Source organism: Pseudorca crassidens, chromosome 8, assembly GCF_039906515.1.
Source record: "Pseudorca crassidens isolate mPseCra1 chromosome 8, mPseCra1.hap1, whole genome shotgun sequence".
In the NCBI taxonomy this organism is placed as follows: domain Eukaryota; kingdom Metazoa; phylum Chordata; class Mammalia; order Artiodactyla; family Delphinidae; genus Pseudorca; species Pseudorca crassidens.
In genome coordinates, this window is record NC_090303.1 from 83,380,676 (window position 1) to 83,407,993 (window position 27,318).

Consider the following 27,318-nt stretch of genomic DNA (forward strand, 5'->3'; position numbering starts at 1 on the left):
ATGTCTGTATTCCTAATCGAGTGCTTTTTCTCCCCCAATCTTGCCAGTTTTGCTGTTAGAAGGTGGTCATTCTTTTTAGCCATACTGTGTATTTCTCAACCCTCAAATGTCTGGAACTAATAAATTAGTGAAGGATCTCCCTGGAGGTCCAGCACTGACTGAATGGTCAGTGCCACTGAGTCTGATTCTGGGGGCTCTCAAGACCGCAGAGGGATCTGAGGAATTTGCTGTGGCCCTGCCTCCCAAAATATCGACTCTCCTCTTGTCACAGTTCTTGTATCTTTTGACTGCCTGATTCCTGCTTCATCTGTTGCTTGGTGTTTGTGGGCCTTAATTTTTGTATGATTCCTCGCTAACCTGTCTTCTATCGGTTTCATCACGTGTATCCATATTTCTATTTCTAACCTTTCTTAAAAGAGAAATCTTGACTTAAGTGCATTGTTTATAAATACATAACTCCCCATTGCGTCTGGGATGAAGTTTAATCTCCTTAGTTTACATATATCCTTGATAACCTCTCAACTTCATGTATCACCACTACTCATTTCACAATCTGCACCTCATCAGAACTGACTTTATTATACTCAAGATTCCCCATACATAACATTCCATTCCATCTCTGCCACCCCTTGAGCCGGCTTAAGCTCTCCACCCACTATACCAACCACCCCCCTTCTTTGCTCACTTATTCCCACCTGTCCTCCTCTCAGAAGCCCTCCCTGGATCTCTCAGGCCGGGTGAGATGGCCTTCTGTCAGTCCCCAAAGCTCCTTGTCTGTACAGACATCTGTCATGGACTGGCCAACGATGCTGAAGGGATCTGTCTGTATTGGTCTCCCCACTAGATTGTTAGCTCCTCAAGGTCAAGAAGCATGCTTTGGTCTTTGTTCTTCGTATCTGACCTCGTATGTAAGAGATACTCAATAAATGTTCATTAAATTGACTAATTGATTCCCTGTGACCTAATTCTGGAGATGGGGAAGAAGGCCTGTTCTTGTCTGTTACAGTTCTTCAGGAAAGCTCTCTAAGCTTAGCATTTGTGGGGCGGAGAGGGAGTCTCTGGAGTATAGAGGTTGGACACACAGCTGCTAATTTAGGAACTTCTCATTGAAAAATTCCATTACTCAGACCTGACTGTGTGCTTCCTATGGGACCCTGACCTCCCTGGGTCTCCTCATCTTAGAGATGGGGTAATGAGATAATAGTATTTGAATGTTTTGTTTTGTTTTTTTTAATTCCAGTGCTCACAAAGAAAGTGTTAGTGTCCCTTCCCCACTCTCCTAATATAGGCTACTTGTCTCTTTCCCTCCCTGGTTGTTTTCCATCCTCTGCTTTTGTTGATCTAACTATTAAATGAGGTGAAGTGTTCATTGTGAAGTTCAAATTCCTGTTCACTGATAGGTTGTAAGCACCACATGAATACCAGGCTGTTATCTGCTCACTTACAGCCCCTTCATTTCTGGGCTCCTGGCCCTTGCCAGGTATCTCTAAAAGCTCTAGAAGGAGGGCCTTCAATTCCCATTCTAGTCCCATTCAGCAAAAGTGGCATCAGAGTGAGAATAGGTGAGGCTAAAATGAAGACTGTCACATCGTCCTTTCTTCCCCCTTCCCCTGGCTGCTGGTCTCCCTTATCGGCTTTTAAACTCCTTGGGAGCCGTCACCGGTCTCTTCCCAAGCAAGCTCAGCGGCGCACGCTGATGGGTGCCAGCAGTGTGCCGGCTCCAGTGGGATTCCTCTCTGCAAAGCTGCTGGCTCAGCTGGCTGTCGTCTGTTCCCTATTCTTCAGCTTGGAACTTTCATAGCTAGTCAAGCATAGAATTGCATCCATTCTTCTGAAATAGCTGCTGGGCCTAATCCTTCATTGGCTTGGCCAAGATCCTATTACCTGTAATTATGTCATGCAGCCTGACTGTATAGGTTTGATAGGCCTCACTGCCCTCCAGAGGCTAGAGTTCGCATCCCGGGCTGGCTGTTGGGATTGTGGGCAGAATAAGGTTCAGGCCCACAAGAGATTTAGCCTGCTTAGGATATATAGGAAGGTCTCAAGAAAGTAATTCTGTCTCAGGGAAGAAAATCCTTTTCAGCAGAGGGATTCTTCCTTTCCCTGGACAATGGGTCCCTACTATTGTATGTAAACTCTTCCTTGACAGACTTCTGTATTTTTTCTTCCAGTTCAGTTTGGTTTTTCTTAATATTCCTTCCAGCACAAGGAAATCAGAGGTATAGTCTTTAGACCTGCCGCATTCTGTTTCCTCCACAAGTAGAAGCCTTGGCAATGCTAAGGCAGTCCCTGACGCTGGTTTTTCCTTTCCATCTTTAGCTCTAACCCACATCAGTCCCAGAGTAAAGCTGTAAAAGGCTCAAACATGACTTCCCCTTGCATCTTTCTGCTATAATAGTCCATAGTACTTACTTTGAACTTCATCTAAATTGAGGCCTGGAAGCGAGTATAGTGGGCAGTGATTGCCACTGGAGAATGCATTTACTGGTTTGCTAACAGATTATCACTACAAACGTAAGGTCGTAAAAATCCTTCAAACAGAGCCTTGCTAAGCAGAACCCCTGCCACCTATGGTATTCGATACTATCTGCCTGTCTGACATAAAACGACGTTCTTTATGAGTCATCCCTGTGGAAGACGGCTATTGCCAGGCACATTCAGCAGACCTCCTGGTCTACCTTCTGTAGAACTATGGAGAGCCTCTGACCCAGAACAAATGGAGAATTGCCATCAGGAGGTAAGACACTGGTGGACTCCTCAGAGGTAAAGGTGCCTGCCGGGTGAGCTGGGTACCATTTATTTTAATTTAGATATCTCTTACCTCTTCAGTCACCCTGGATGCTCACTGCTTCTTAAGCTTTGGTTAGGGTTCTCTTTTTTTAAAAAAAAAAGGCGGGGGGAGCTAACATTCTTAATATAATGACAGAGGGCTGAAGAAAAGGGACTCAGAATTTGTGTTTTTCAGATGAAATCCCTTATTAAGTCTGTCCACTTCTTTCTGGAAGCCTAATCTGGAAATTAGTTCTGTTTCATTAATACCTTCTGACTAGCAGATCATATTTCCTTTTCACACGCAAGACGGCCTCATATAGACTGCCCACTCTGTTTCCAGAAGAGCTTCACCTCAGACCCCAACACATTGGCCCACGCCCACGTAGACTTGAGTGTGAGCTTTCATGCTGGCACGTTCAGGGGTCTTCAGGCCCCATGCCTCCCCGTTCTGTTTGTCCTAACTATTCCCAGACACGCCCACTGCCTGAACGTTAATGATTTCCCCTTGGAATTACATAATTCAACTGATATCATTTTAGAACACGGCTCTTAATAAACAATAGCAGGGCTGCCTGAGCTGCCCGCAAAGAAAAGCGGACTGTAGATTGCATTTGCTCTCCAGGTAATACTAACATTCTGGTTTTTCACGTGTGACTCCCCCAGGGACACAAGCCTGACTGCTCTGGTGGATGAGCCAACCTTAACCCTGCCCTCTTCTTGCCATTAGCATGCCCACTGCCTGTGTCTGTTGCCGGACTGGATGAGATCCTCTGGGTTCCAAACCTGGCTTTATAGATGAACTTCCCACTTGCCGCTCTACCCATGACAGTTTCTGGCCAGCTGAACTTAAATGGATTTTGAAAATGAAAGTGACCAGTGGTCTGTTATGAAAAGCAGTGGTGTATGAAATAAGATTATGAGCAAGCTTGAGAATTAACAGCAGAGATCCCCTAACCTGGTCTGAACAGCATGTCTGCCCATTTAAGGACATCTTTCCCTTCCTGGCCACTTAATAAAGATTCTGTTAGTAATGTGTGCACAGTCAGACCTGGGTTCTCATTCCAGGTTCACCGTGTACTGTGTGACGTTGGACATGATCCTTACCCTCTCTAAAACCAGGGCAATCTCAGTGTGTAATAGAATTCAGTATGAATGGTGCCCCTGGGGTTATGCGCTGCAGCCGACCTGCTAAACCTAAGTGCCTCACTGATAATGAGGGCTCTTGCTCTGTAGGGTTACTTTGGAAATAATGTATATATGTAATGTGCCCAGCACTGGTGCCCCCGTAGGTAGTAAACACTCAGTGAGCAACAGCTCACAGCATCATTTTTATTATGAATGAAAATTCTCTTGGAGGTTAGCTAAAATCTAGGATTGGAACTTCCCCGAGGATAAACCGCCACAGCCAGAGCAGGCAGGGTGGGCTGGGCACAGGCCTGTGTGTTGGGAGCATTTAAGTAGAATCAGGGGTCAGCCAGTCTCTTTCCTACAAAGAAGATAAAAGTCAGGGTCTCTTTGCCGCTGCTTCTGCATCTTCCTGCACATTAGAACAGCTTCTTTCTAGGCAGGGTCACATTCAGTGGAAACACTAATGCTGAGAAGTCCTGAACCTACACACAGAGCCTCTTCTAGACTTGACTTGGACCATAGATAAGCCACCCGTCACCAAAGAGGGAGAAGCCAGGACTCCATACATACCACGTGGACATCTAAGAAGGAGTGGCTTGAGTATCTGTGCCATGCACTCCGACTGCCATGGGGTATTTGGAGGATGACCTGCCAACACCAAGGGCTCTCCCATGCTTTCTCTGTACTGGACTCTGACCTTACTCATTTCCCAGTGTCACTGGGACTTCAAAATGGGGGATACAGGGATGACTTATTTAGAGCCTGGCTGGTCCACTCTTCCTTATCCTCTGATGGTGCAGTGGTGGTCTTTTTTGTCTCCATACCACCTTACCGTGACCACAGCAGTCTGATTGCCATTGAGTTTATCTTTGATCTGTGTTCAGTTGGAGGGCTGGAGGAGAGTGGAGTGCCAGGCAGGAGCTCTAAAGGAAGATCTAGATATTAGCCAGGATTAAAATGGCTAAGAAAAGGACCCACGACAAACCCTTTGGGACACTCATTGCAGCAAGAACAAAAGCTATCCACTGAACCAGGAATGAAAGGTCGAATGGGAAGCTGCTTCACTGTGCCATTTTTCTTTCCAGGTTAGCATAATGCCTTCCTCTTCTCCCTTTCCCTTCTCTTGGTTCACTGGAATTCTGTGTAATGGTCACCAGAAAAGGATCTTGGCATTGACTGTATATTCCCAGAGATGGAAGATCATGCAAAGAAAACCAACGGGTCCGTCCTTCCCCAACCAGAGCCCTGCATATGCCACTGCACTTCAGAAGTCTCTCCAGTGCTTGCAGTGCTGGGATGCCGTTACCTCTCCAGTTAAATAAATCTAAAACTACTGACCCAGGATTTTTATAGCAACACTGCAACCTTATATGAGGAGATGCAACAGATAGTCCATTACCACTGATTGGACATGGATTTTTGGCCTGGCCACTTGCCACTTGGTGATTTTAGAATAGGGTCACTTTCGGAACTGGAAGATTCCTTGTAGGAGGGCACTGCTGTTTGCTAAATAGTTGTTGCTTATCTTCATGCCCTCTTATAGCTGCACTCCGGCTCCTGAGCGTGGGGCCGGTCTCTCTGTTTGCCTGGCAGAGACGGCCAGAGCTCATCCTTCATCGGTTTACAGGGCTGCAGACGTGGCCATTTCCAAACGCCCAGGGTGCACTTAACCACTTCCTCCTTCTAATCTCAGCACTTCCACTCTAAACACATCAGCAGCTTTATAACTTGCATTTTATTTTGCTCTGTGTTTTGGCCCTTCAGGTATTTGTGGGAGGAGGGTGGGGAGACTGGCGAACTGTGTTGTCATTGATTTCAGAATTACACAATCACACCCTGAGTCACTGTCCCTGGAGAATCATGCCAGGGCTCTCACTGCTTTCACACATGGCTTTTTATGGTTGGGTTCTGTTTTATATTTGACATGTGACTCCTGCCTTGGTTTCACCATCTGCAAAATGGGAGCACTCAGCCCTGTTCCACCTGGAGAATGCTGAAAGGCATGGTGGCGAGACCCCTGAGGAGCCCCTCGTCATTCCCACGTATGCAGTAAAGGGTTGCCAGGCCCTAGATGACAGATAACCACCCACAGGCTGAGGGCACTGTGTGACCTGGAGAGGAAGCTCCGGTGAGACAGTTTTTTTCCTCATCTGCATCTGAATAGTTAGACCCAGTTGATGAAACAAGAGAAGTGTCCTTCCTGGACCCTGAGATCGCACCATTCTTTACCTCGTCGAGCTAACCTTGGGTCATATTTCCCCTTTCCCTCTGCCATGCCATCTGTCTGTTACATTGCCTCTCACTTGACATGACTTTGGTTCTAATAAGCAGTACTTCGTAAACGGTAGCTGTCCCCAAGCACTGAAGAATTCTCTCGGTCTTCCTTAAAGCCAACTGCTTGGGCCCGGTCCTGAGAATCAGACACTACACGTGTGTCTTTCTGTTATGGGTTGATATGCCCGTCTGTGGTAATAGTGTGCCCTGTTTCCTGCTTCGCTGGGGAACACTGTATTTACATATTACATCATCAAGCCTGTCTGCACATGATCCCAGGATTCAGATCCAACCTCTCACCTTTTGATCTTTTTGACATGTCTTTCAGCCCGGAGTGTTTCAAGGGTCAGGCTTGAACCCCGGAAGCCATTGTCTTTGTCAGTAGCAAGTATGATGCAAGATAGTTTCACCTTTATCTGCTGCCTATCTAGTTTTTTGGGGGGTTTTTGCCAGTTGACCCAGGGGGTGGGGTGAGTACAGCGAAGCTAGAGATTACTCTCGAAGCATTTGGTTCTTGCTTCCCCATACGGAATTTTAGTCAGTTGTCGAGATAACCTAGCCAAACACCACTGAAGAATGGCGAAGTCAGAAATTCATGAGGCCTTGGGACCAGCAGCGCCTCTCAGTGTACAGGAGGAGAAGCCACGTGGCTTCTATCGAGCACAGGAGGTGCAGAGGGAGCCCCGAGGCTGCTCTCCATGGCAGCCCTGCCCGGGGTGAGGAAGGGCTCTAGTTGGCACGTTCCCACGTCCCCCGAGCATCCTTAACACCCCGTGACAGGAAGACCACCTCCAGGGAGGCCCCGTGTTCTCCCACTGCCAAGAATTCTTCTGTCTGCCCTTCCTCTCTCACTTCTTCACCCTCCCTCTTCTGTTTCCGTCATTTGTACAGTATCATTGAGAGGTGTTGAAGAGATCAATAGCAGTTCACCTTTTCCCTTATTGATTAAAGCGGCGGCAAGGACAAATGGCAGGCAGTCCCCACTCATTGATCATGAGCGATCCATTTCCTACCAAGCCGTCAGTGACCTCTCCCTCTGCCTGTTGCTTTGCTGGTCTGCAACTTGGGCTACTCTTGTTGCTGGCCTGCTATAACAGGAATGAGAGAACCACTGGGTTTGGCTTGTATAACCAAAGCTGGGTGGGGAAGGAGACTGTGGGCAGTGAGCGGGAAAAGCCTGGGGAGCCTGTTCTTTGACTTGTGGCTTCATTTGAGGGGCTGGCCACGTGGGCTGTACTCTCAGGTAGAGGCGGCGTGGCGTGGCTGCCTCCCCCAACACTTTCCTCCCCCTGTTCTCCTAAAGTGCACAGCCTGCCTTTATTACACACTTTTCTACAGAATGTAAATTGAGTACACCGAGTGACAAGCCCATGACCCCTGTGAAGTGGCTGCTTTTGCTGTCCGTGAGCCTTAACTCTGGCTCAGCCCGAGGGAATTAGTGGGGTGGGGAGTGGGGGAGGAAGGGTTCTTATGTTAGGAGGACTCTGTTTCCACCAGGGGTGAAGAATGGAGACAGTTCTTATCAGCTGCTTTCTTTCTCACCTTTAGAAACAAGCCCCAGAAGGGTGGGTGCCTGTGTGCGTGTGCTGTGCGTGTGTGTTGTTCTGTTCTCCCTCAGTGGAAACACCCTCTGGCTCTCACTTGGGGAAGGTGATGGAGACACCCTCCCCAGGCCCAGCCCCTTCATGACATTTCAGGCACTGAGCACTAAAGAGTTGGTTTTTAAAACCTGCGTCTCGAATGGCAAATATTATAACGTCACTCACCTGGTGTGACGCCAAGGCTCTTTGAATCCCAGGGCACTTAAGAGGGAGGTTGGCCCTGACTGCAGAGGCAGCCCTCGGCTCACCCAGCCTCTTTTCCCCTTGTGTGTGGTGGTCTGAATTTTGTTGGTTCTCTAACACGTACCTTTACACAGAAGCACCTGTTGTCCACCATGCCCCGCAGGGTCGTTAAGCCCTCTCAGTCCCTTCACAGCATGAGCCAGTTCCAGAAACTGCAGTCAGTAGAGTTTTGACTGCGGAGCAGCAAATGTTTGGAGGGCCGCCCAGAAGCTGCCGCTGCTCTGTAACCTGCGCCACCCGGCAGAGGGAGCCACTTACCTGAGCAGGCACTTCATGGGAGTCGCGGTTCCCAGAGCTGTGGTTGCCGTCAGGCAGCTTGCAGTCTTTCGTGTCAGCCCGAGCACAGGGCCCGGCTTCTGCAGAGGAGTACTGCCATTGCAGTCACATATCCTGAGTGAGTGCCCAGTGGGTCAAGGTCACTATTTTGGATGCCCCTCTCCCAGTAGGGAGATTTCACTAGAAACCCAGTGCCACTATGTCAGGTAGCTCTGCGGTCTGCAGGTGCCAGGCCCGGAGAAGGCAGCCAGCGCTCCATGAAGCTGGTTAATTACATGTGAGCTGCCAGCAGGATGACTGTTCCTTTCCTATGGATCATTAGGAAACCATCCCGGCCGGCATAGATGGGGCGAGGGAAGTCTGATAATTCCATCACCTCCCTCGGCTTCATCAGACAGGCCTTCCTTTCCTCCCTTTCAGTCTAAAGCTTTCAAAATGGCTGGGGAGGAGGAGAGGAGGGAAAAGAAGTTTCCACTTAATGCACGTGTTTTTCTCCTAAGCTGGAAAGTGGCCCCCTGCTTTCAGATCGTCTTGGCAGCCAGAGTACGGAGGGTTCGAGGCTTGCCATGGGTGGGAAGTGCTAGTGGCTCAGCTCCTAATACATTTGCAGCAAACTACAGAACGGGCCCTGTTTGGAGACGAGGCAACGAGTGCAGCAGGTGGCAAATAGTCCGGCTCCACTAGGGCCCTGGATGGGCACCATCTTCTTCCTTCAGCCAAGGCAGCCTCAGTTCCTGCTATGCCTGAGTACAGAAAGCACTTCTGGTTTTTTAGAAGCTTTTAGGCAAAGATGGGAGAAGGCAAAGCAAAGAAAATATGGGAAACTCAGTCTAGTTAAAAACACTGCCCCGTCAAACAACCTAAAATAGAGCTTTTCCTTTGTCAGAAGAATTTAGAATAGAAATCTGCATTTCTCCATAGAGCATTGAGTGCAAAAATAAAAAAGGGATTATAAATAGAAATAAGCATGACCCATTCAGCTTCCAAGGACTTGAGCATACAGCCTTCTGAATACTGCCTTAGAGCATTTTATAGCTATGAGGCCTCTACTGTCCAATCCAAACGGTTCACAGTGGTTGAGAGCCGAGGCCGGAGGAAGGTAATCACTAGGGCACGTTCACACGGTAATTCATAGACCTGCTGTCTCCATGCTCCCATTGTATTGCTCCCCTCGGCACCTCCCAGGCAAAAGCCACTGCCACCTGTCCATCCACTCGCAGTACAGGTGGCAATAACTGGAGAGTGTGACATCGGTGGCGTGTAAAAGGGAGTCAGGTGAATGTGACAGGTGGACAGAAGTGGTAAGCAACGTGTGTTCTCTACGCTCCATTGTGAGAAAAGAACAAGAAGCTAAGACAGGAGGAAGTCCTCTGGGGCCTCTGCGTTCTGTAAGGGAGACTCGCTAGACAAGGGTGCCGCGAGAACGGCAAACAGGACGGGAAGGCCTGCCAGAGCGGGAGGAGGACAGGTGTCTGACCCACCTGGAATCGTCCACTGCTTTTCCTGACATGTGAATCGTAGAAAAGCTGTCTTTCTTGCCAAAAACTAAGCTTCACGAGAGCCCAGAAGAAGCAACCACGGAGTGCCAAGTCGAGGGTTTTTTCCTTTTCCTCTGTGTGCGTGTGTTGGGGATGAGGAGGGCGGTTTACAGAATTGCTTTGCTTCGCTTTTCTCACTGAGAGAGGGGCGTAGGGGTCAGATTTCCTGTCTGGATTGCCCTTGAGCTCCTTGGGGAGCTGGGATTGCCCCCCAGGCTTGAGCTCTGTGTTCTGGTCACGTTCAGCCCAGGCACAGGATAGCCCCCCAGCCGCCCTCCCAGCATCCCGTGCTCTTAGACCTGCTCCCTCTACTGTCACAGGAGGCTGATCCGAAAGCCGTGCTGTGGTATCAGGGTCTGGGCTTCACCTCCACCCTATAGCTGAGGCAGGTTACCCATCTTGTTAGCGGTGGTGTCTGCCTGTCTTTCTTGGGATTGTCAAGTGGGGGAGGAACAGATTACATTTTCCAGCAATTTAACTTTATTAACTCTGACTTTTTCCCCCTTTTTCCAAAGCACAACTGAATGGAGCTAAACACACACACAAGGGCTATATTTGGTCCTGATGGTGCTGTAGAGTAGGGAAGGCACAAACATAGAGGATTGTCTGCTAGGACCTAGTAAACACAGGGAGGTGTCAGGGCTGGAGAATTCAATAGTAATAATAAGCATTTATACGGTGCAATGACAACTTTGATACAGGGTATAATCTTCTGGGGATTGCTATTAATTGTGCTTCTGCCTGTGAATGGCCCCCTGGTGAGGGGCTGTGAACACCACACAGAGTTAAGCTATATTAAACATCAATTAAAACAGCGTAAAATAGAAATGGAATAAAATATGCAAAGGTCAGAGTGGCTGTGAACATGCAGACGAGAGAGGGGAGAGAGGGGTTAGGGCCTGGTGAGCCTAGTACACTGGTGGATTCATGCTCCTAGTTGCTCTAAGCTTTTGAGTTTTCAGGTTTAGAAGGGTTGCCAGAGAGTGAATAATGGTACCCTCCAGCTTCCCTCAGTTCAGTTCTTCCCCAAAAGGGTTTCAGAAACTACTCATTGCGGCCAGTAAGAAATGAGCAGACACAACCAGGCCATCTACCAGCACTGCCCAATAGAACTTTCTGTGAGGACGGAAGTGTTCTTCACGTGTGCTGTCCAGTATTGTAGCATCTAGCCACTTCTGAGTACTGTGTACTTGAAATGTGGTTAGTGCAACGAGGCACAGAATCTTCAATGAAAGTTAAATAGCAGCGTGTGGCTACTGGCCGCCATACTGGACAGCGCCAGACATCTGCCCACACTGAGCACTCGGGAGACGTCCGACTGGCACTCTCCTTCCTGAGCCAGTTGTGCCTTCCCCCACACCTCACACTGTTTTCTTCAATACTTTTTTTTTTTTGACCCAGTCTTCTCATGCTTTTGACTTAAGCTTCCAAATTCTTTCATAAGGGTCACACGCAAGGCCAAGAGATGAGAAAGGAAAACAGGCCGTGGCTTTGTCCTTGCCCCCTTTTCTTCTGACAGCCCAGAGTCAAGCTAATACCAGATGTTCCCCACTCTCCCAGGCAGAAAAGAAGTGAATGGCTTTGGATCTCTGGCTGAAGATCAGATCTACGGCGCTGTCACTGTCCCCACTGAACATCTGATTCAGTTGCTGAATCTGACCCTTGAGTTCCCCAGAACCTGCAGGGATTTCAAATTCCCAGGTCATCCAGGGAACACTCACCTGAGGTCCCTGTGGCACCTGAACTGTGAAAATACCTTTTCCCATAGCTCTTTCAATACCTGTTGAATCCACTTATTGCAATGCCATAGTATAGTGGAACAAAGCACTGGACTTGTAATCAAAAACCCCGTGTTTAAGTCCTGGCTCCTCCATTTACTGAATCTGTGACCTTGACAAGAATCACTGTACCTCCCTGGGGCTTCATCTGCCCCCATAAAAATGACTCGGCTAGACTGAATGACCCTCTGGGTGCTGAGAGGACCTAGAAAAGAGATCCAGAGAAAAGAGCCCCTCATTGCCGTGAAGCCCTACGCCTCCACTCCGTTACCCCTTCAGGTGTCAGGCCTGCATTTCAAGCACCCCTTTCCTGAGGCCACCGAGAGGCCTCACCTGTGTCTAATTACCACTGACTCACACTTGGAAGTTGTCCAGCAGCACAGACACGCCCTGAGCCAGAATGGGTGGCATGCCCCGTCCCCCCGCCAATTATTGTCATACTCCTGTGCATCTTGGGGAGTCGACGACAGTCCCCAGTGACTGTGGGGCATCCTCAGAGATGGTGTTTTAGCCTGCTGCAGAAGGCGGCGGGGGTTTCCTGGCTTAGGCAGTAGGTCCATAAAGAAAAGAAGGGTTTGGGAGCTGCCTGATGCGTGCCAACCGTCCTGGCTGGCTAGTTGTTCGCCAGCCCCCTCCTCCCAGCAGTCACTATTCGCTGCTTCAGGGATTGTCCCCAGCTGCCCAGAGCCCCTGTGTGAGCCAACACCACACAGCTCACAAAGGGCCCTGTAGCATCTCTAACTGAGGAGCTGGTGAGCAGACGCCCTCAATAGAGGTATTTTTAGCTGCAGTGATACAGCCTCATCTTTTTGCAGGATGTGTAGGGCTTTTTTTTTTAATGAAATAAGTAAGATTGAAGACTGGGGTCCCAAACCCCAGCGCCCACACCCAAGAAGTTTTGGTGCACCCCACTCACCAGAGGCCTCATTAATCCTGCCTACAGCCAGGCGCTGAGGCTCGGAGTTGGCCCAGAATACCAGGCGGGAGAGACAGTGTGCACAGGGAGGAGAACCAGAAATAGAGCAGGCCTAATGCAGGCTGGCCTGCTGTGAGGTGCTGAGGGCCCTCTGGGCAGCTGGGAACAACTCTCCTTCCAAGCCTTTCAGACCTTTGATGGGTCTGGGGGACCGAGTGAGTGGGCCTCACAGTTAGGACAGCCTTGCCTTGAACGAGGGATTCCGTCCTGTGGCTTGCTGACTTCCTAATGCTTTCGTTTTCCTTTCCTTCATCCTGGTCTGGGACTCACCTTTTCCTTGCCTTTTTTTTTTTTTATTGTATACCATGTGACGGGGGGCTGTAGGACATTCGTGGAGCTTGTGTCAGACCCCATAGAGGAGTCCTGGGGTGATGAGGCAGTGGCTCTCAGCCCCACCTGCACACTGGGATTGGGAGCTGCGGGAGGCTCTTAGGAAAGATCCTAATACCCGGGCCTCCCTGGCTTCATCAAGCGCCAGATTTTTACTTTAAGTTCTCCAGGCATATTAGGTGATAGCAAGGAATAATTTTATTAATCGTGTTAGGTGCGATAGTGGCATTGTGGTTATGTAAGAAAATGGCTGTGTTTTTTAGAGATGCATTGCTGAAGTATGGAAGGGCAAAATGACATCATGTCTGGGCTATGCTTTAAAATACTTCAGCAGAGAGAAGGGGGGATAGATGAACCAAATATGACAAATTCAATAATTGTTGAGCCGGGATGGTTGGTGTATGGGAGTTCATGACAATTCTCTATTTTCAGTGTTTCACATTTTTCAAATTGAAAGGTTTTTCTAATAGTGAAAAAAAATGTTAATTAAAAAACTCCCCAGGTGATTCTGATGCTCATCTCAGGTTGAGAAGCAGTGGTTTAAGAGATTAAATTTGGATCCCCACACCATAGATCAGCCCTGATTTTGGATAACCTAAGACCTTTCAGGATGAGTTCCTACGAGTATCTGGACCCCAAACTCTTGGGTAGGTGAGGAGCAGGGTGGGCACAAAGAACAAAGCAGACCTGTGTCTGTCGTCAGAGTTCACAGTGGACAGCTGGACCGCTTTGCCTCTTGCACGCAGTGACCTCAGTGCCACCCAGCCCCGAGCGCTGTTGTGCCGTGTAGTTTGCCTGCCAGCGCTCCCACACTCCAGCCTGAGGACCTTGCTCGCCACACAGGAGATAGAAGACAGCTGCATTGTGACACATGCCACGGGGGGTCCTGATTTCCTCCGTGTTCAACACTATTCCTAGTGGGATTCTGCTGAAGCGGCAGGCGGGGGGGGGGGGGGGGGCTGAAACCTGCCCCTCCCCCTGCTCCCAGGAGCCCCCGTGTTCTCAGCTCTGCGTGCAAGTCTCCTCAGTGCCTCTTCCAACTCCCAAGCAGGATTTTGCTCTGGCTGCTCAGCAGGTGGGGCAAATAGCAGCCTGCTGCAGCCACACTAAATGGAGCTCAAGCTAGAAGCTTCCGTGCTACGTTTACACAGCACAGCCTTGCTTAGGACCCTGGCTTAGCAGCTCTTTGTTCAGGGGGCTTTGCTCTTTACACCTCAACGTTCAGTGCGTCTGTGTGTCGCTAAGGGAAGCTGAAGCAGAGAGTGGGCTACAGACTGCCAAGGTCAACCAGCCCGGAGCTTCACTACCCGTAGTATTTACTGAGAGCCTGGGTGCCCTCCTTCCCACTCCCAGGGGAAGCCTTGACATAGTCCTTTCAGCAAATGCCAGCTTGAGAGAAGTGCGAAGTCACCTCCTGCGCCTCTAGGAGGGCCTGGAGCAGGTCGTCCCCCCAGGGTCTGAGTCAGTATTGGTCCTGCTGCTGTCCGGGGCCTACATCCAGAATTCCAACGGGGGGACTTGCTTCCCCATAAGAACGAGCAGCCTGGGAGGCGCTCTTTGGCTGGGAGGGGGCAGAAGCTGTCCCTGACTCTGTGCTGCTCCCTGGCACATATCTCCCATCGCCACGCTCAGACCATCCATCGTAACTGTTTCCCCCGCTGTGCTGAGCTCCTCAAGGGCAAGGCCCAAGCTTTTCATGTCCGCTGTTCCCCAGTGCCTGGCACAGTGCTGGTCGCCAGACGGGCTCTAAGTAAGCGCACACATGAATAAGTGAACCACAGAAGGGCTCCGGCCGGGAGTGCCATCAGCTAAGGGTCAGAAACCTACCAGTTAAGAAAGTAGTTTCTCGTTCGTTTAGGCTTCTGAACCTAAACTGGGTGCTGATCGGGAGCCCTGCCTGAATCAGCTTGTAGAGCAGCCTATGACGAGGGAAGGCTTCTCTTCTTTTCCCACCTTCCTCAGGAATAAATGGTATTCTCTCTGTGCCTCGATTTCTCCCATTTGATATTCATGGGCCTCTGAACATCTGTCCTCTCTCCCTCCTTGCCGGGGGCTCTGAGCAGGCCGACATGTTTGTAGGAGGGTTTCCCTGTATTTTTTCAGGGCCGTCAGTCGAGTGGTACCTGGCTAGTTTTCTTGGAAGTTACTCTCCTGAACCTGAATGAAACCTCAGGACCCCTGGCTCAGCTTAAGCAAAACCATGTACAGGAGGCGCGCTTCTGGAGTTAGTGACAGGACTGTCCTGTCTGAGCACTGAGTCTTCTCCCTGCTCTCTCAAGTCTAGAGCAGAGGCTGTCATCCTGGGCGTGCCCTCGGATCACCTGGGTACATTTTGAAAATATCCAAGTGCTGTCTCCTCCATGTGTGATCTAGAGTTGGGACACTGGTATTTTTTAACAGCTCCCTCAGTGTGGGGAATATGTACTTGGGACTGACAACCACTGTCTTTTCAAAGCGTCTTCACCAGGAGGAGCTGTACGGCACTGAGCACCCCACTGCTGGCCTTCCCCCCTCACCCACCGCCACCAACCACAGGAAGGTGGAAGAGCAGAAGAGTGTCTGTCGCTCCGGGCGCCCCGTGTCGCCTCCCTTAGCTAGCTCTGACACGCAGCTGCCATCCCAGGCCGTGTGATTGACGGTGCAGGCCTACCCACACGCACACACAGAGCCCAGGGCTGCTTAACCTCGGGCAGGTGACTGGAGGGGAACAGGTGTCTGTGGACAGCAGTTCGATTTTGTTTCAGAGGGCATTAGTGAGGGAGAACAGTCCAGAGCTGTCTTTGCAATTTGTTGAAATGAAGGTTTTAAAAAAAACATCTAGCTCAAGGGATTCTCACCTGGGTTACGCCCACCAGCTCCCAGGCGTCACATCCCGCCCTGCAGTAGCAGAAGCGTCTGCCTCAGCAGTGAGAGGCAAGGCCAGACACCAGTTGAAATCCCAGACGGCGTCCTCCCCTCCCTCCATCTCTTGTCAGATATTTCAAGCTTTAAGTCCTCACTCGTGCTCTGCCTACTTGGCTGGCCGTTCTTGCACTTGAGCGGCTTGTTGGCCTGGACAGGTCCAAGCTGTCGGAGCCGTCAGGAGCTGCACCTCCCCCCTCGCGTCTCCTGTCTGAGCCAACCTTGACTCACAGTAGTGCAGACGGCCCCGGCCTTATCCAGTGACGCCCGCCACTGCCCTCCTCCTCCTGTCCTGCTTTCCCAGCGATGAAGGGGCTGGGCCAGGCCTGGCCTGCAGGTCAACCTGGGGCTGCCACGGAGACCACTCTTAGTTCATGCTCTGGCATATTCACCCAGACAACACGCTAAAAAATATATATATATATATATATATATATATATATATTTTAATCTGAACCACATAGGACAAGGGTACAGCAAGGTCTGAGTTCAGATTATGCAGGAAACACTTCCCAGCCTGCATGAGAGCGAATCTGTTTTTGCAAATAGCCTTAGTTTTACCCACTCTGCTTCCTGACTATTCCTGGGAGCTGAGAGAGAACGAGGCGAGAGCAGAAATAAGCGTTCCTTCTTTTCCTCCCCTTCTCTCCCTTTAATGTAGACTGGGCAACTTCTCTACGGCACCTCGGTTTCTCAGACCGGCTCCAGGTGCCGAAAGGTGGTGCCCTGCAACATACCACTGTAATCAGTTCATTTCCTTTCTCCTTGTCCCTCTCCAAGAGAAATGAAGTGGCAGGTGACAAATGTGAGAGGGGTCGTGGGTGACCTTGTACACGAGAAAGACATGCCGCACCAGGGCTGGCCTCACTCTGCCTTTCCCGGTGCTAGGTCCCTGCCGAGCTGCAGACGCACAGGAATAAGGGTCCCATTTAGCAGGCTCGGCCTGAGTGAGACCCGCAGCCATGCCCTCTGGCAGCAGCCTGCAGCAGGGAGGGATGCTGCGGCAGCAGGCTCGTCAGCCACCGGTACAGCTTTGGATGGGGCAATCAGCGCAGACACATTGGCTCACTCAGGTCGTCTGTAAACCTAAGGGACCCCAGCAGCTATTGGCATGCCATTGCTCCAGCAATACCAATATTCACGTGATTTACCCTGAGGCTTAGCTGCTACCCTCATTATTTCCAAGAATTCTTCTCTGTTAGAGGAAACAGTCTGAGGCTGCTTCAACACAGCCCCTAAAGCCAACCCTTTTCATGCGGGAATATCAGGACTGAGATATACGGTATCTTTATTGGCACCCAAGGACCAATAACATAACTGACTAAAGACAGAGGCTGCCTGCAGAGCCTCTATCCCCCCAGTTAGAACCAGTCATTTGATGAGCAGTCTCATGTCCTAGTGAACGTGAGACGGTGGATGGGATGGAATTAAGGGGGCTGATTCCACTCCAAATATCATGGTTACCTACAGCCTAGGGTTGGGGGTCTACTCTCTTCTATCCGATTTGCTAAGTAAGGAAGAAAGATCTTTTACCCTAGTCCAGTACCTAGGAACCTTTTTGTGTCTCTAAAGCCACATGATAGGTATCACCAAACTGGTCGATTTCCTGTTCTTCAGGACTGGCCCTGTTCTCTGGGGCTTCTGTCCAGCAAGGTATGTTGCTTTCTCTTCCTGCTACAGTTGCTGCTTAGCCTGTTAGCCCCAGGAAACTTATTCTCTTGGATCCATTTTCTTCTCTTCAAGTATCACCACGTTTTATCGACCTGCCTGCTTTCATTTTTGATCCACACGTCCTCGTCATTTAGAACCGCTGGACTAAGGTGACCTGTGGGCACAGTCCAGGTTCTTGACTTGGGTCCCAAGGGTCCGAAATTGACAGGATTTGTCTAAACCCTTAAAGTAACCTTTTTGTAGCCAGAAACCTTAGCAGATACACTCCCCCCCACCCCACCCCTTACCCCCAGTGACAAAGGAGCCTTGGAGCCGCTGAGCGCAGTGACTAGAGGGCAGCAGAGCTCCAGCGGGGGATGTGGGGATGCTGCCATCTCCTTCCGGCCCAGCCTCTCGTCCTGTAACAGCGGCTCAGAGGCTTGGAGGTTGGGGTAGGGAGGTTCCGCCCTCTCAACTCACTGTGGCACTGCCTGTAAACCTGCCGAGCTAGGGACCTAGAGAGCTGCCTGCACTGCCCCCATCATCTGGGTGCCTGCTTGACGCCAGGATGCCCTGGGCCCGAGGCGGCTGCATAAGTACAGCTGCAAGCTGCCCAGCTAGATTGTTCTTGTTGTCCCAGCCCAAGGAGACCTCTCAGGCTCCGTGTGTGGCATTCACTGTAACTTTAGGCATGAGAGATGGCACTGTTATCTCTGGGGGCAGGTAGGGAAAAGATTCCCCAGCTGAGTCTTCCTGGGTCTCAGTTCCAAATGGAAAAGCACAACCCTCCCCCACCCCAACCCGTCATCGTCTCCCACTCTGCACACCCGATTCTGCCTCAGGCCATTTCCCAGCCGCAGCTCTACTGGGGGCAAACTCTTTACCCTCGTGGTACTTTGTAAGCTGGAGCAGTGAGGCCCAAAGTTCCAGAAGCGAGATGAGATGATCTCGTGGGGCTGACAGGAACAGCACAGCCAGCATTTGTTTTGGGTGTTGATTTCCACATATTAAATGGTTCTCGTTGCCACTGCCACTGAACTTCCTTGCCCCTGTGTGTGATGGCCAGGTTCTGTATCAACCATGAAGTCCGTGCAGGGACGGAGAGCTTTGCTGCTGTGCTCTGGCACCTGAAAACGGTTCTGTCTCCAGCACGGAGCTGCCAGTGGGGAACTGCTGAGGTGACACTCTAGAGAATCGCCAGGGAGACCCCTCCATCTCCTGCCAAGCTAAACAAACCCTGCCCTGCACGGTTCTGAATCACACCTCCCTGCAGATTCATTCCTCCTTCCCTGGCTCAGCTAGGGTACCGCCTTACGGGAAAGTCCTGGGTGTCAGCAAGAGAGGCGTTTGAGGAGAAAGGAACTGATGGAGGAAGGGGGAGTGCCACTCAGTCATCTTTTAAGCAGAAAGGAAAAGGTCAGCGGAGCCACACGGGGCCTGGGCTACATCAGTGTTGACTCTGCCTTGCTGCAGCAAAGGGACCGGCTCACCGGGGCCAGCAGTGGGCACTGCCAACCCTATCCAGCTGCCAAGCACAAAGAAACGCGTGCTCTGTATACACAGATGGGTCTGCATGTCAGCATGAGCCTGTTTTTAGCCCTTGCCCAGGAAGGGCAGCCCACGATACAGTAATTTAATTAAATTTGCTTCTCTCCATGGCCCACATATTTGAAGAGGTTTGGGGGGGAATGAATCTGGCTGAGGAACATTACCCTGCCGCTCTGGCACTGCCCCAGAGCTGAGCCGCAGTACCATAAAGGGTCTTGCCATCCTGAACACGGCCCAGGGCATCTGTCTGCACTGCAGGCTCTGTGGCCGGGCTGCCTGCTGGCACATCTGGCAAGGCAGCCTCTGGAAGCAGTGCATCTCCATCACAGGGAAGCCACTGGGGGCAAAATAAGGGGACTCCCCACTCCCTACTCAAGACCTGCTGGTAGCAGCCTCAGCAGTACTTAGAGCCACGTATTAGCTTTTTTCCCCACCATCTTCAGTGTATGAGAAGGGAGAGGGCAGGATGAGAGGACCCCACCCCTCAACTGACACTGCAGCTTCACTTATCCCCGCAATTTCGGTGTTAGCCCACACACCTGTGCTTCTGCCCGGAAGGTGATCAGTATTTAGGGACCTGAAATTGATTCAGCTTTCATATTACCATGTTGCATATCTCAAATGCGATCAGTTTTTGTTCATTATGCCTGAGCTTAACTCGTTCCCACACACCCCACACCCCTGCCTCCCAGCCAGTGCCTGCTAGTCTTGGCATTAAGTTTATCAACTCCTCAGGAGGTGCCTAAGCTTTTACTTTCTCCTGTCTTTTCCCTCCTGTCCAGAGTGTCTGCCCTTTCATCTTATCACTAACCTCTAGCCTATCTCTCAGCCCTTTTTGTCCTAGGTCAGCAGTACCATGCCTTGGAGAGGTACATTTCTCTGGTTATCTTTCTGTCCCCCCAACAGCAGCACATCCTCCTGGCTGGTAATCTCTCCTGCATGATGATAATAGCAGCACCTCCGAGAGAAAGGGAATTTCTCTGGCACTGTTCATCTCAACACCAGCAGAACACAGGCTGTTGCTTAGGAGTGGGAATCATTAGAGTCAGGCCATTATTGGAGGGGACCAGTCTCTAGGGGAGCTAGCAGAAATTACTGCTCCTTAATAGACAGAAACTCATTTGCTCAAAGCCCCCACCCTCCTCTTTATTTCTCTGCATTCTCCACCTCCCCTCTCTTCCCAGCTTTGAAGTTGAGAAGAGAGGTAACTCCACCCGATCCAAGATGGCAAATTTCTGCTAAATTAACTTGGTTAAAAGAGATCCTTGGCTGTAAGCGGCTGTCTTTTAGAATGTTTCTACTAGGACTTCACTTGAAACCATCATGAAGGAGATAGATTCTAATTAAATATATGTGATAAAATCCTAGGCAGGGCCACTCCGTTTCCCAAGAGGGGATTTGTTGAGATGGGGGAAGAGGAGACGTTTACTAGCTGCAGGCCCCGAGTCAGCCTGGGCTGCCTGAGCTTTCCCTGTGAGGGTCTCCTTGCTTACAGTACCAGGGAAGGTAGAAGCAGAACTCTAGACGTCCCTGCTTCTCCGGTGGTCCACTTGACCTTGAACGGACCTCTGACATGATTGAGCTTCTGCAAAACTTCCTTTCACAGGGATACCTGTTCTTTACAGCTCTTCACTTTTATAGGGATGGGGAGGGCGGCCTCAGCCACAAGTGCTCCTTCTAATTTGTTAGCTGTTTGGGCAGCCATCAGAACTCCCATGCCCTGGAACACTCACGGCTGAAGAGAAAGGAAAAGTTGTCTGATTTTTCAGCTCTAGCTGTTTGAGTGAAGTCAGGAATGGGCACCATCTGGCTGACAGCATTAAGCACAGATAAAGTACTGGCCTGAAAGGCCTTTCCCTTCTTTCCCTCCCTCCCTGGAAGCAAAGGGTGAGGGACTGCACCAAATTGCAAACTCCAGGGGGCACTAATCACTTTGTAGCTTCTGTCAGTGGCGCCCCCTGGAGTTGTAAGTCGCAGTGGCCCTGCCGGTGCTAGGCTGAGAACCCAGAGACCTGGTCTCTGCATTACCAGCTAGCGGGCACTGGCAGTCACATCCCCCCTGGGCTTCGTTTTCCTCACAAATAAAATGAGAGGGTTCAACTAGATTTTCTGAATTAACTCGGAAGCTCCCTTCACTGTCTCCACATTCCTGAAGTTAGAAGCTGTAAACCATCATTCTGTCCTCAGTGACCATTGCCATTCCAAGGTCGACCAGCAGTGAGAACACACTGTGGAGCTGCCCTCAGCTGATATGATACCACTCACTGGTCAGAGCAGATGTGGACTTAAAACAGGAAGGTGGAAGAGGAATTAAAGGGAAAGCTACCCTGCAGACCAACGAGCTGAAACCAGAGGCACATGGAATAGGCCAATTCCGTGTGGTGTTTGTGCTTCTCTGTGGCTTCAGAACCTTTTTTCCTCAGACACAAGCATACGACACATCCGGTAGTTCCTGTCGCTTCCCTCACAAGGGAAACAAAATGAAATGCAAACATGTTTTGAGCTATCTCAGTCTTGCCATATCCCTCTAAGTCTCCTCTCCCCATTCCTAATTTGAAGATTGTCTTCCCTTCCCCTGGTTCCTTTAGCAGTCTCTTCCTTGGCCCTCCCTCCTATCTTACTCCAGACTTCCCCAATTCATCTCCTTAAGAGATGAATTGGAAGAATATGCTGTCATGTCAGAAGGAAGCCAGTGTCAATTCACACAGGCAAACGCTAATAGGATAAAGTATTATCCGACTTCCTTTAAGTCCAGAAATTAAGTCGTCTTGCAGTGGTAATAGATTATAACTGTATCCACTGCAGCTGGTGGGCTGCAGGAATAGGCTGTTAGTATGAGGCCTGGCCTCCATTCCTGGGACTGTGATGGGCCTGTTGTGAGGGGTGCGCTGTGTGTTCCTACAAACACAGCGGCACTATCCAGGGAACTGCCTACAGCTGATTCAGTTCACCTCCAGGGTGGAGCCTGAGTGGGAGGACCTGTATGAATGTTCTTAATGAACCTGGGTGAGCGGGTAGGGCCTTGAAGCCTGGGAAGAAGTAGCCGGAGGCCAGGAAACCAAACTTTGCACAGGAAACAGTTAGTGTGTGAAAGCACCTCTCCCTCATCTTTGCTGACTCATTGAGCGGGTAGAGTGGCTTATCTGGTAACTAAATGAGCACCTGCACAGACAGGGAAACCAGGGTTGAGACCTTATTAAAGAAATGTAAGAGACTACAGATTAAGGACTTGCCTTGGGAGAGGAAGCAGAACTGTTAGAAGGAAGAAAGAGCCATCAGGCTTCTAGAATGGAAGGATCTTGCGGGATATCCTAGGTCCTATCATGGCAGACGGCTGTACGCAAATGGGAATTATGGGGGGGGGGGAGTCTGATAGGAGAATTAACGGGGGGGTGCTTTTTATTAATGGGAGATATAAGAAGGTGGGTGGATATTAGAGAAGCAAGTAGATCAAGGGCTGTTCCTTTGGTATTTGGTAATTAATCTAAACTTCAGTAATTGCTCTAGTATTGTTCCTAGGCACACAGGATGGATGAACCCGGAAGGCCAAGTACTACTCTGGTCCATCCAGTCCCCACACCTGGCATTAGAGTAGCCTGTCATCTCAGCGCCTCCCTGCTGTAGGTTTCAGAGTCTTTACCAGGATAAGCTAGAGAAGACAGCGCCATCCTCTCAGATGCTTAACTTCCTTTGCCAGGAGAGCCTCTCCGTGGGCTCTCCCCCACGGGCCCAGGCCTGACCTTTCTGACTCACTGCCAGGGTCCATGTGCACTGAACTCAACAGTCGTCATTATTTTTATGGGAAAACACGATTTATATAACACTCTTTTCGTGGATAAACAGTGAGCTGCACCCTTTCCTCTCCTCTCCCCCCATGACTGTGCCTTCACAGAAATGAGGGAGGCCCTGAGGGAGCCCATCAGGATCAGAATTTGATTACAGCCCTGAGGGTGGGGTTGCCCCCCCCACCCTTGCCAAGCAGTGGACAGCCTCCAGCATCGGGAACAGGACTGTCGTGGGCAGGTGGTTTGGCCCAAGTACTGACAGCAAAGCTGGCATGTTCCAGAGGATGAAACCTGTGATCATCCTAAAATCTAATTCTAGCCTCTCATTAGGAAATCAAATGCATTTTTTCTTAGGCTTCTCTTGGAAAGTTGATCTCCCTGCTTTTCTTCTGCTCTGTTCCGTGCCATGAATATCGCTACCGGCCCTCCCCCCGGCCAGGGTCCAGCCAGCCTCCTGCTTGCTAGGGCAGAGGAATCTCCCTGGCTCTCCTCCCTAACTGCATTGCAGCCCCTTAGCCTGTGCATCTGCCATACAGCTCCATCCTGCTCTCACCTGCTCAAATTATGGTGCTTTTTCCTGCCTTTCTTTCCTTCAAGCCCTCCAATACTGCTTTGAAGCCCCAGCAGCCCTCTCTGTGCTCCCTTCTCCTTCCTGGTGCCTCCGTGGGCCCACCTCCCTTGGCAAAGCACCCTGATAAGGAAACAGGGCGAGGTGACGAGACACTGGGAAGCTCACCCTCCTGGTAAAGGACCAGGACTTTTAGTAGGTGCTTCCTGTCCCAGCCCTCATCTTGTGCACCTCCAGCAGCAGCAGCTTTCCTTTCTCCTGACCCACCATAAGAAAAGGTAATCCGTTCCTGGCCTAAGACAGTGCCTTGGGCCATCTAAAGAGCTAGATTAAAGAACAGAGCACAAGGCAGTGTTTTCCTGGGAAGAAAAGTGCACCCCATCTTTCCCACAGTGTTTGGGCTTGTAGATGGTGCTGTCGTGCTGCCCAGGACTTCTGGATAATTAATTAGCCTTCCTCTTTAGAGTAGCTCAGTAGGCATGTTCTCTCTTTGGACATGGATGAGGTTCAAGAATAGAGGTGGTGATGGGGGCTAGTCAGTTGGTCTGTCCCCTGATCGTCAAATTTCAATTCCTACAACAACTACGGAGTAGTGAGGTAGATACCAATATTATGCCCATTTTACAGATGAGGAAAATGAGTATTTGTCCAAAGTCACATAACTAGTAAGCGATAGAGCTGGGATTCAACCCAGGAAGACTGGCTTCAGAGTCCACGCTTGTAAGCACTATGCTATATTGCTTTGCAGATATGTATATTTCACTGAAGGTTCCTGAAGCCTTTATCCCTGCTCCAAGAAGCAATTTACTTCATCTCAATTTAAAGCAAAGATGAAAACAACCTTAATCCACTACCCAAACCATTCTTCCCCCCTCCGGGGAAAAGGGTGCTTTCTGAATGGACGGAAACCAAGAGAGGTGCTTTGAGCCAAAAGCTGCCTTGCAGTTTAGCTGAGGCAGGATTTAGAAATGGCGTGAACGGTGCCTGCATTAGCCGATGGCACGGAGTGCTGAGTGCCAGCAGAGGAGATAAAATCAGACATATGTTTGGATATAAATGTTCTCTCTCTTTTTCTTCTCTAATTTTAAGCCCTTGCTGCTTTGTTGCAGTAAAATGTTGAAGCCTTAATTGTGGGCTCTGGCCCCCTAAGGTAGTAGCCTGGGCTGAGTAAGGCCCACTTAGCCTTCTCTTAATCTCTACCCGTCTCCACCATTAACGGCATGGACTCTGCATCTCTTCCCCATTAATAGGCATTGTCTTCAAGGGACTCTTTACTAGGCTGCTGCCCTCCCCCCCACCACCAGCCCCTCCCCGTCCCAGAAAGTTGCTAGCTACAGTACATGTTAACAGCCATGATAGAGCGGATGTCCCTAGGCCTTAGAAACTAGCCTGTCTGCTCTATCTTCACTGATAGTAGAATGCAGCTTTACACCAAAGAGTGATAAAAGGCCCTAGAACAAATTGTGGGAGTGGCGACCAGATCATGATTTTAGAGCTGGGGCCAGGGTAGATGCAATGGAGGAGAGGAGTTAAAGAGCCCCCGCCTCCCCAAATAGTCTCATTGTTCAGCCAAATAAGCAGAAACCACTCCGCTGGGGAGAAGTTGCCCTTGAGAGGTGCTCTAAGGCCTCTGTCAGTCCTTTACTCTGCAAGCTTCCAAGGCTAAGGCTGGGAGAAGGCCAGTCCATCGTTCCCACTGTGAGCACCCTGCCTTGTCTACTTCACCTTTTCCCTAGCAGCCGCTGCCCTCTGTGGGATCCCGTGGTTTCTGCCTGCCATTGAACCTAAGAATCAGGAAGCTGTTAGGTATAGTCCTGAGAATCCAACTCCTTAGTCAGCACACGTGGCCCTTGGGCCACCTCTGGGGCCCCTGTGGTCCGAATTCTGCTCAGGCCCCGGAGGGCAGTAGAGCTGGTTCTGAAGGAGACTGGACAGCTCCAAGAGGAGGGAGAAGAGAACACAGCAATAGCTATAGGAAGGCCCCATTTTCACTGCATATTGGCCAGGAAAGAGAGATGTTCTTGAGAGCCAGTAAGAGCCTTTATGAGAAAGCACATTGGTTTGGGTAGTCAAGAGACCTGGGTTTCAGTCCCACCTCTTCCACTAATTAGCAGTGTGACCTTGGACTGTATCTTTCAGTTTCTCTGGGGCTCGGTCTCCTTGACTGTAAAATGTGAAGGGATTAGACTACATGGTTTTTCACGGCCTTTAAAAAATTCTGTAATGAAAAGTCTCTAACTCCATATAATCAGCGGCAGTCTTTTCCCTGTAACGTGTTGCTATGACTCCCCTCCCGAAGAGCTGCCAACCCGTGTTCCGTTCTCAGGTAACAAACCCTACAGCTTGGCCAGGCCGAGGATGAGTCACCCGCCCAGCATTAAAGGCTGCACTTTCGGTGCTCGTGGGACTCCTCTCTGAAAAGTTGTCCCAAGTGTCTGCTACAAAGGAGGGTGTACCCGACATCACGGCAGAGGAGAGTTGCCACTCTAAATGCTGAACCGGTGCCCAGGTCAGGGAGTAGGCCCAGTGGGGAAAGGAACTCCCCTTGCAGCTCTAAGGACACTCATACCCAGGACCATATTCTCTCTCCCCCAGGAACGTCCTTTGAGGTTCCTTCTGGAAAGCACTTCTCCCTCAGATTCCAAGACCTGAATATGCCCCACCCCCAGGACAAGTGCATTTGTTCATAGGACTCTTCCCCAGGAATGTTTTAGGCCCATTTCTTCCCCTCTCCCCTCAGATCTTTGTTCAGCCCCAGAGCCTTTGTCATTCCACAGCTACTGCATAGTTCCCTGGCCGCCCAGATAGCTGTCAAAAGAGGAGGGGTGTAAGGAAACGGGCTCCACATCCTCTATTTCTGAAGCAGCTCCTTCCTTCACAGTTGCCTCTGAATGTGTACCCAGGAAGCTGTTCTAAACAGCCTGAGCTGTGTCTTATGGCACTAGGAAAGGGGGTGACTTCTTGCATTTTTCAACTGGTCCTCGCCAAGTCCCACCCTTTTCTCGGCTGCAGCTTTCTCTTTTTACTGGGGGTAGGGTACTAAAGGACGGGCGGAGGAACATATCATTGTAGCCTAGAGACATGAATGGCAGTTTCTAAAAGTGTGAGCCCATGCATACACACTGCCACAAACACCGACACCCAGAAATGTTGTGTATGTGAAATACACAAACACACAGAGGAGGATTAAGAATTGGCCCTTTCTTAGCCAACTGCTGCAAAGTGCTGCCTGCCTCTCTCTGTGTTCAGCGCCAGGGAGATGACACCCACTCAGTCCCGATTCCCTGCACTCGTATAAATACTAGTGCTGAAGAGACGCAGGGTCCCAGTTCAGGCAGCCTGCCTGGACCACGTCCCTCGGCTACACATCAGGAGATCAATACCCACCACCACCAAGACACGTTTGACTGACTATTCAGCACCCAGAGAACAGAAGCAACACCGCCTGTGGGATCTTTAAGCACAACAACATTATTGCAGTGCTCTTAAATCCAGGTCCCCCGGGGTCCCCGTGTAGAGCTGGTGCTGCCTGACCAGCAGCTTCTGCTGAGGTGGCGTTTAACTCCTGGCCGGGTCCCAGGAGCTGAGGCTGACCCATTTCCCCCGCTTTTCCAGGGCACAGGGAATTCAGTTCTACCCCCCAACAGAGCCAGGGACTAACACACTTAGCTTGTGAACGGTGCACTAGTATCGGGGTGCTTTTATTTAAGCTAAGGAAAAGTGGCTGACAGCTTTAGCGTGTTCCCATACTTCAAAGAAATGGAAGATTGTCCTCCCCTCCCCTTTTTTTTCTTTAAATAGAAATTATTTGGTCAGTGCTCATAAGAAGCTATAGGTTCAGGGTCTTACTCAATTTAACCCTTTGGGGACACTGAATTAAAAATTGAACAATATTTATTAAAATACAAAAATACACTTTTCTCACGTTACAATCAGTGGCATTTCCCCCC

At 50.2% G+C, this 27,318-nt stretch overlaps 1 protein-coding gene across 1 annotated transcript in view; it reads left to right on the forward strand.

Moving 5' to 3' along the window:
* SND1 (staphylococcal nuclease and tudor domain containing 1) overlaps positions 1-27,318 on the forward strand; it is a 419,471-nt gene that overhangs the window by 329,127 nt on the left and 63,026 nt on the right. The window lies entirely within an intron of this gene.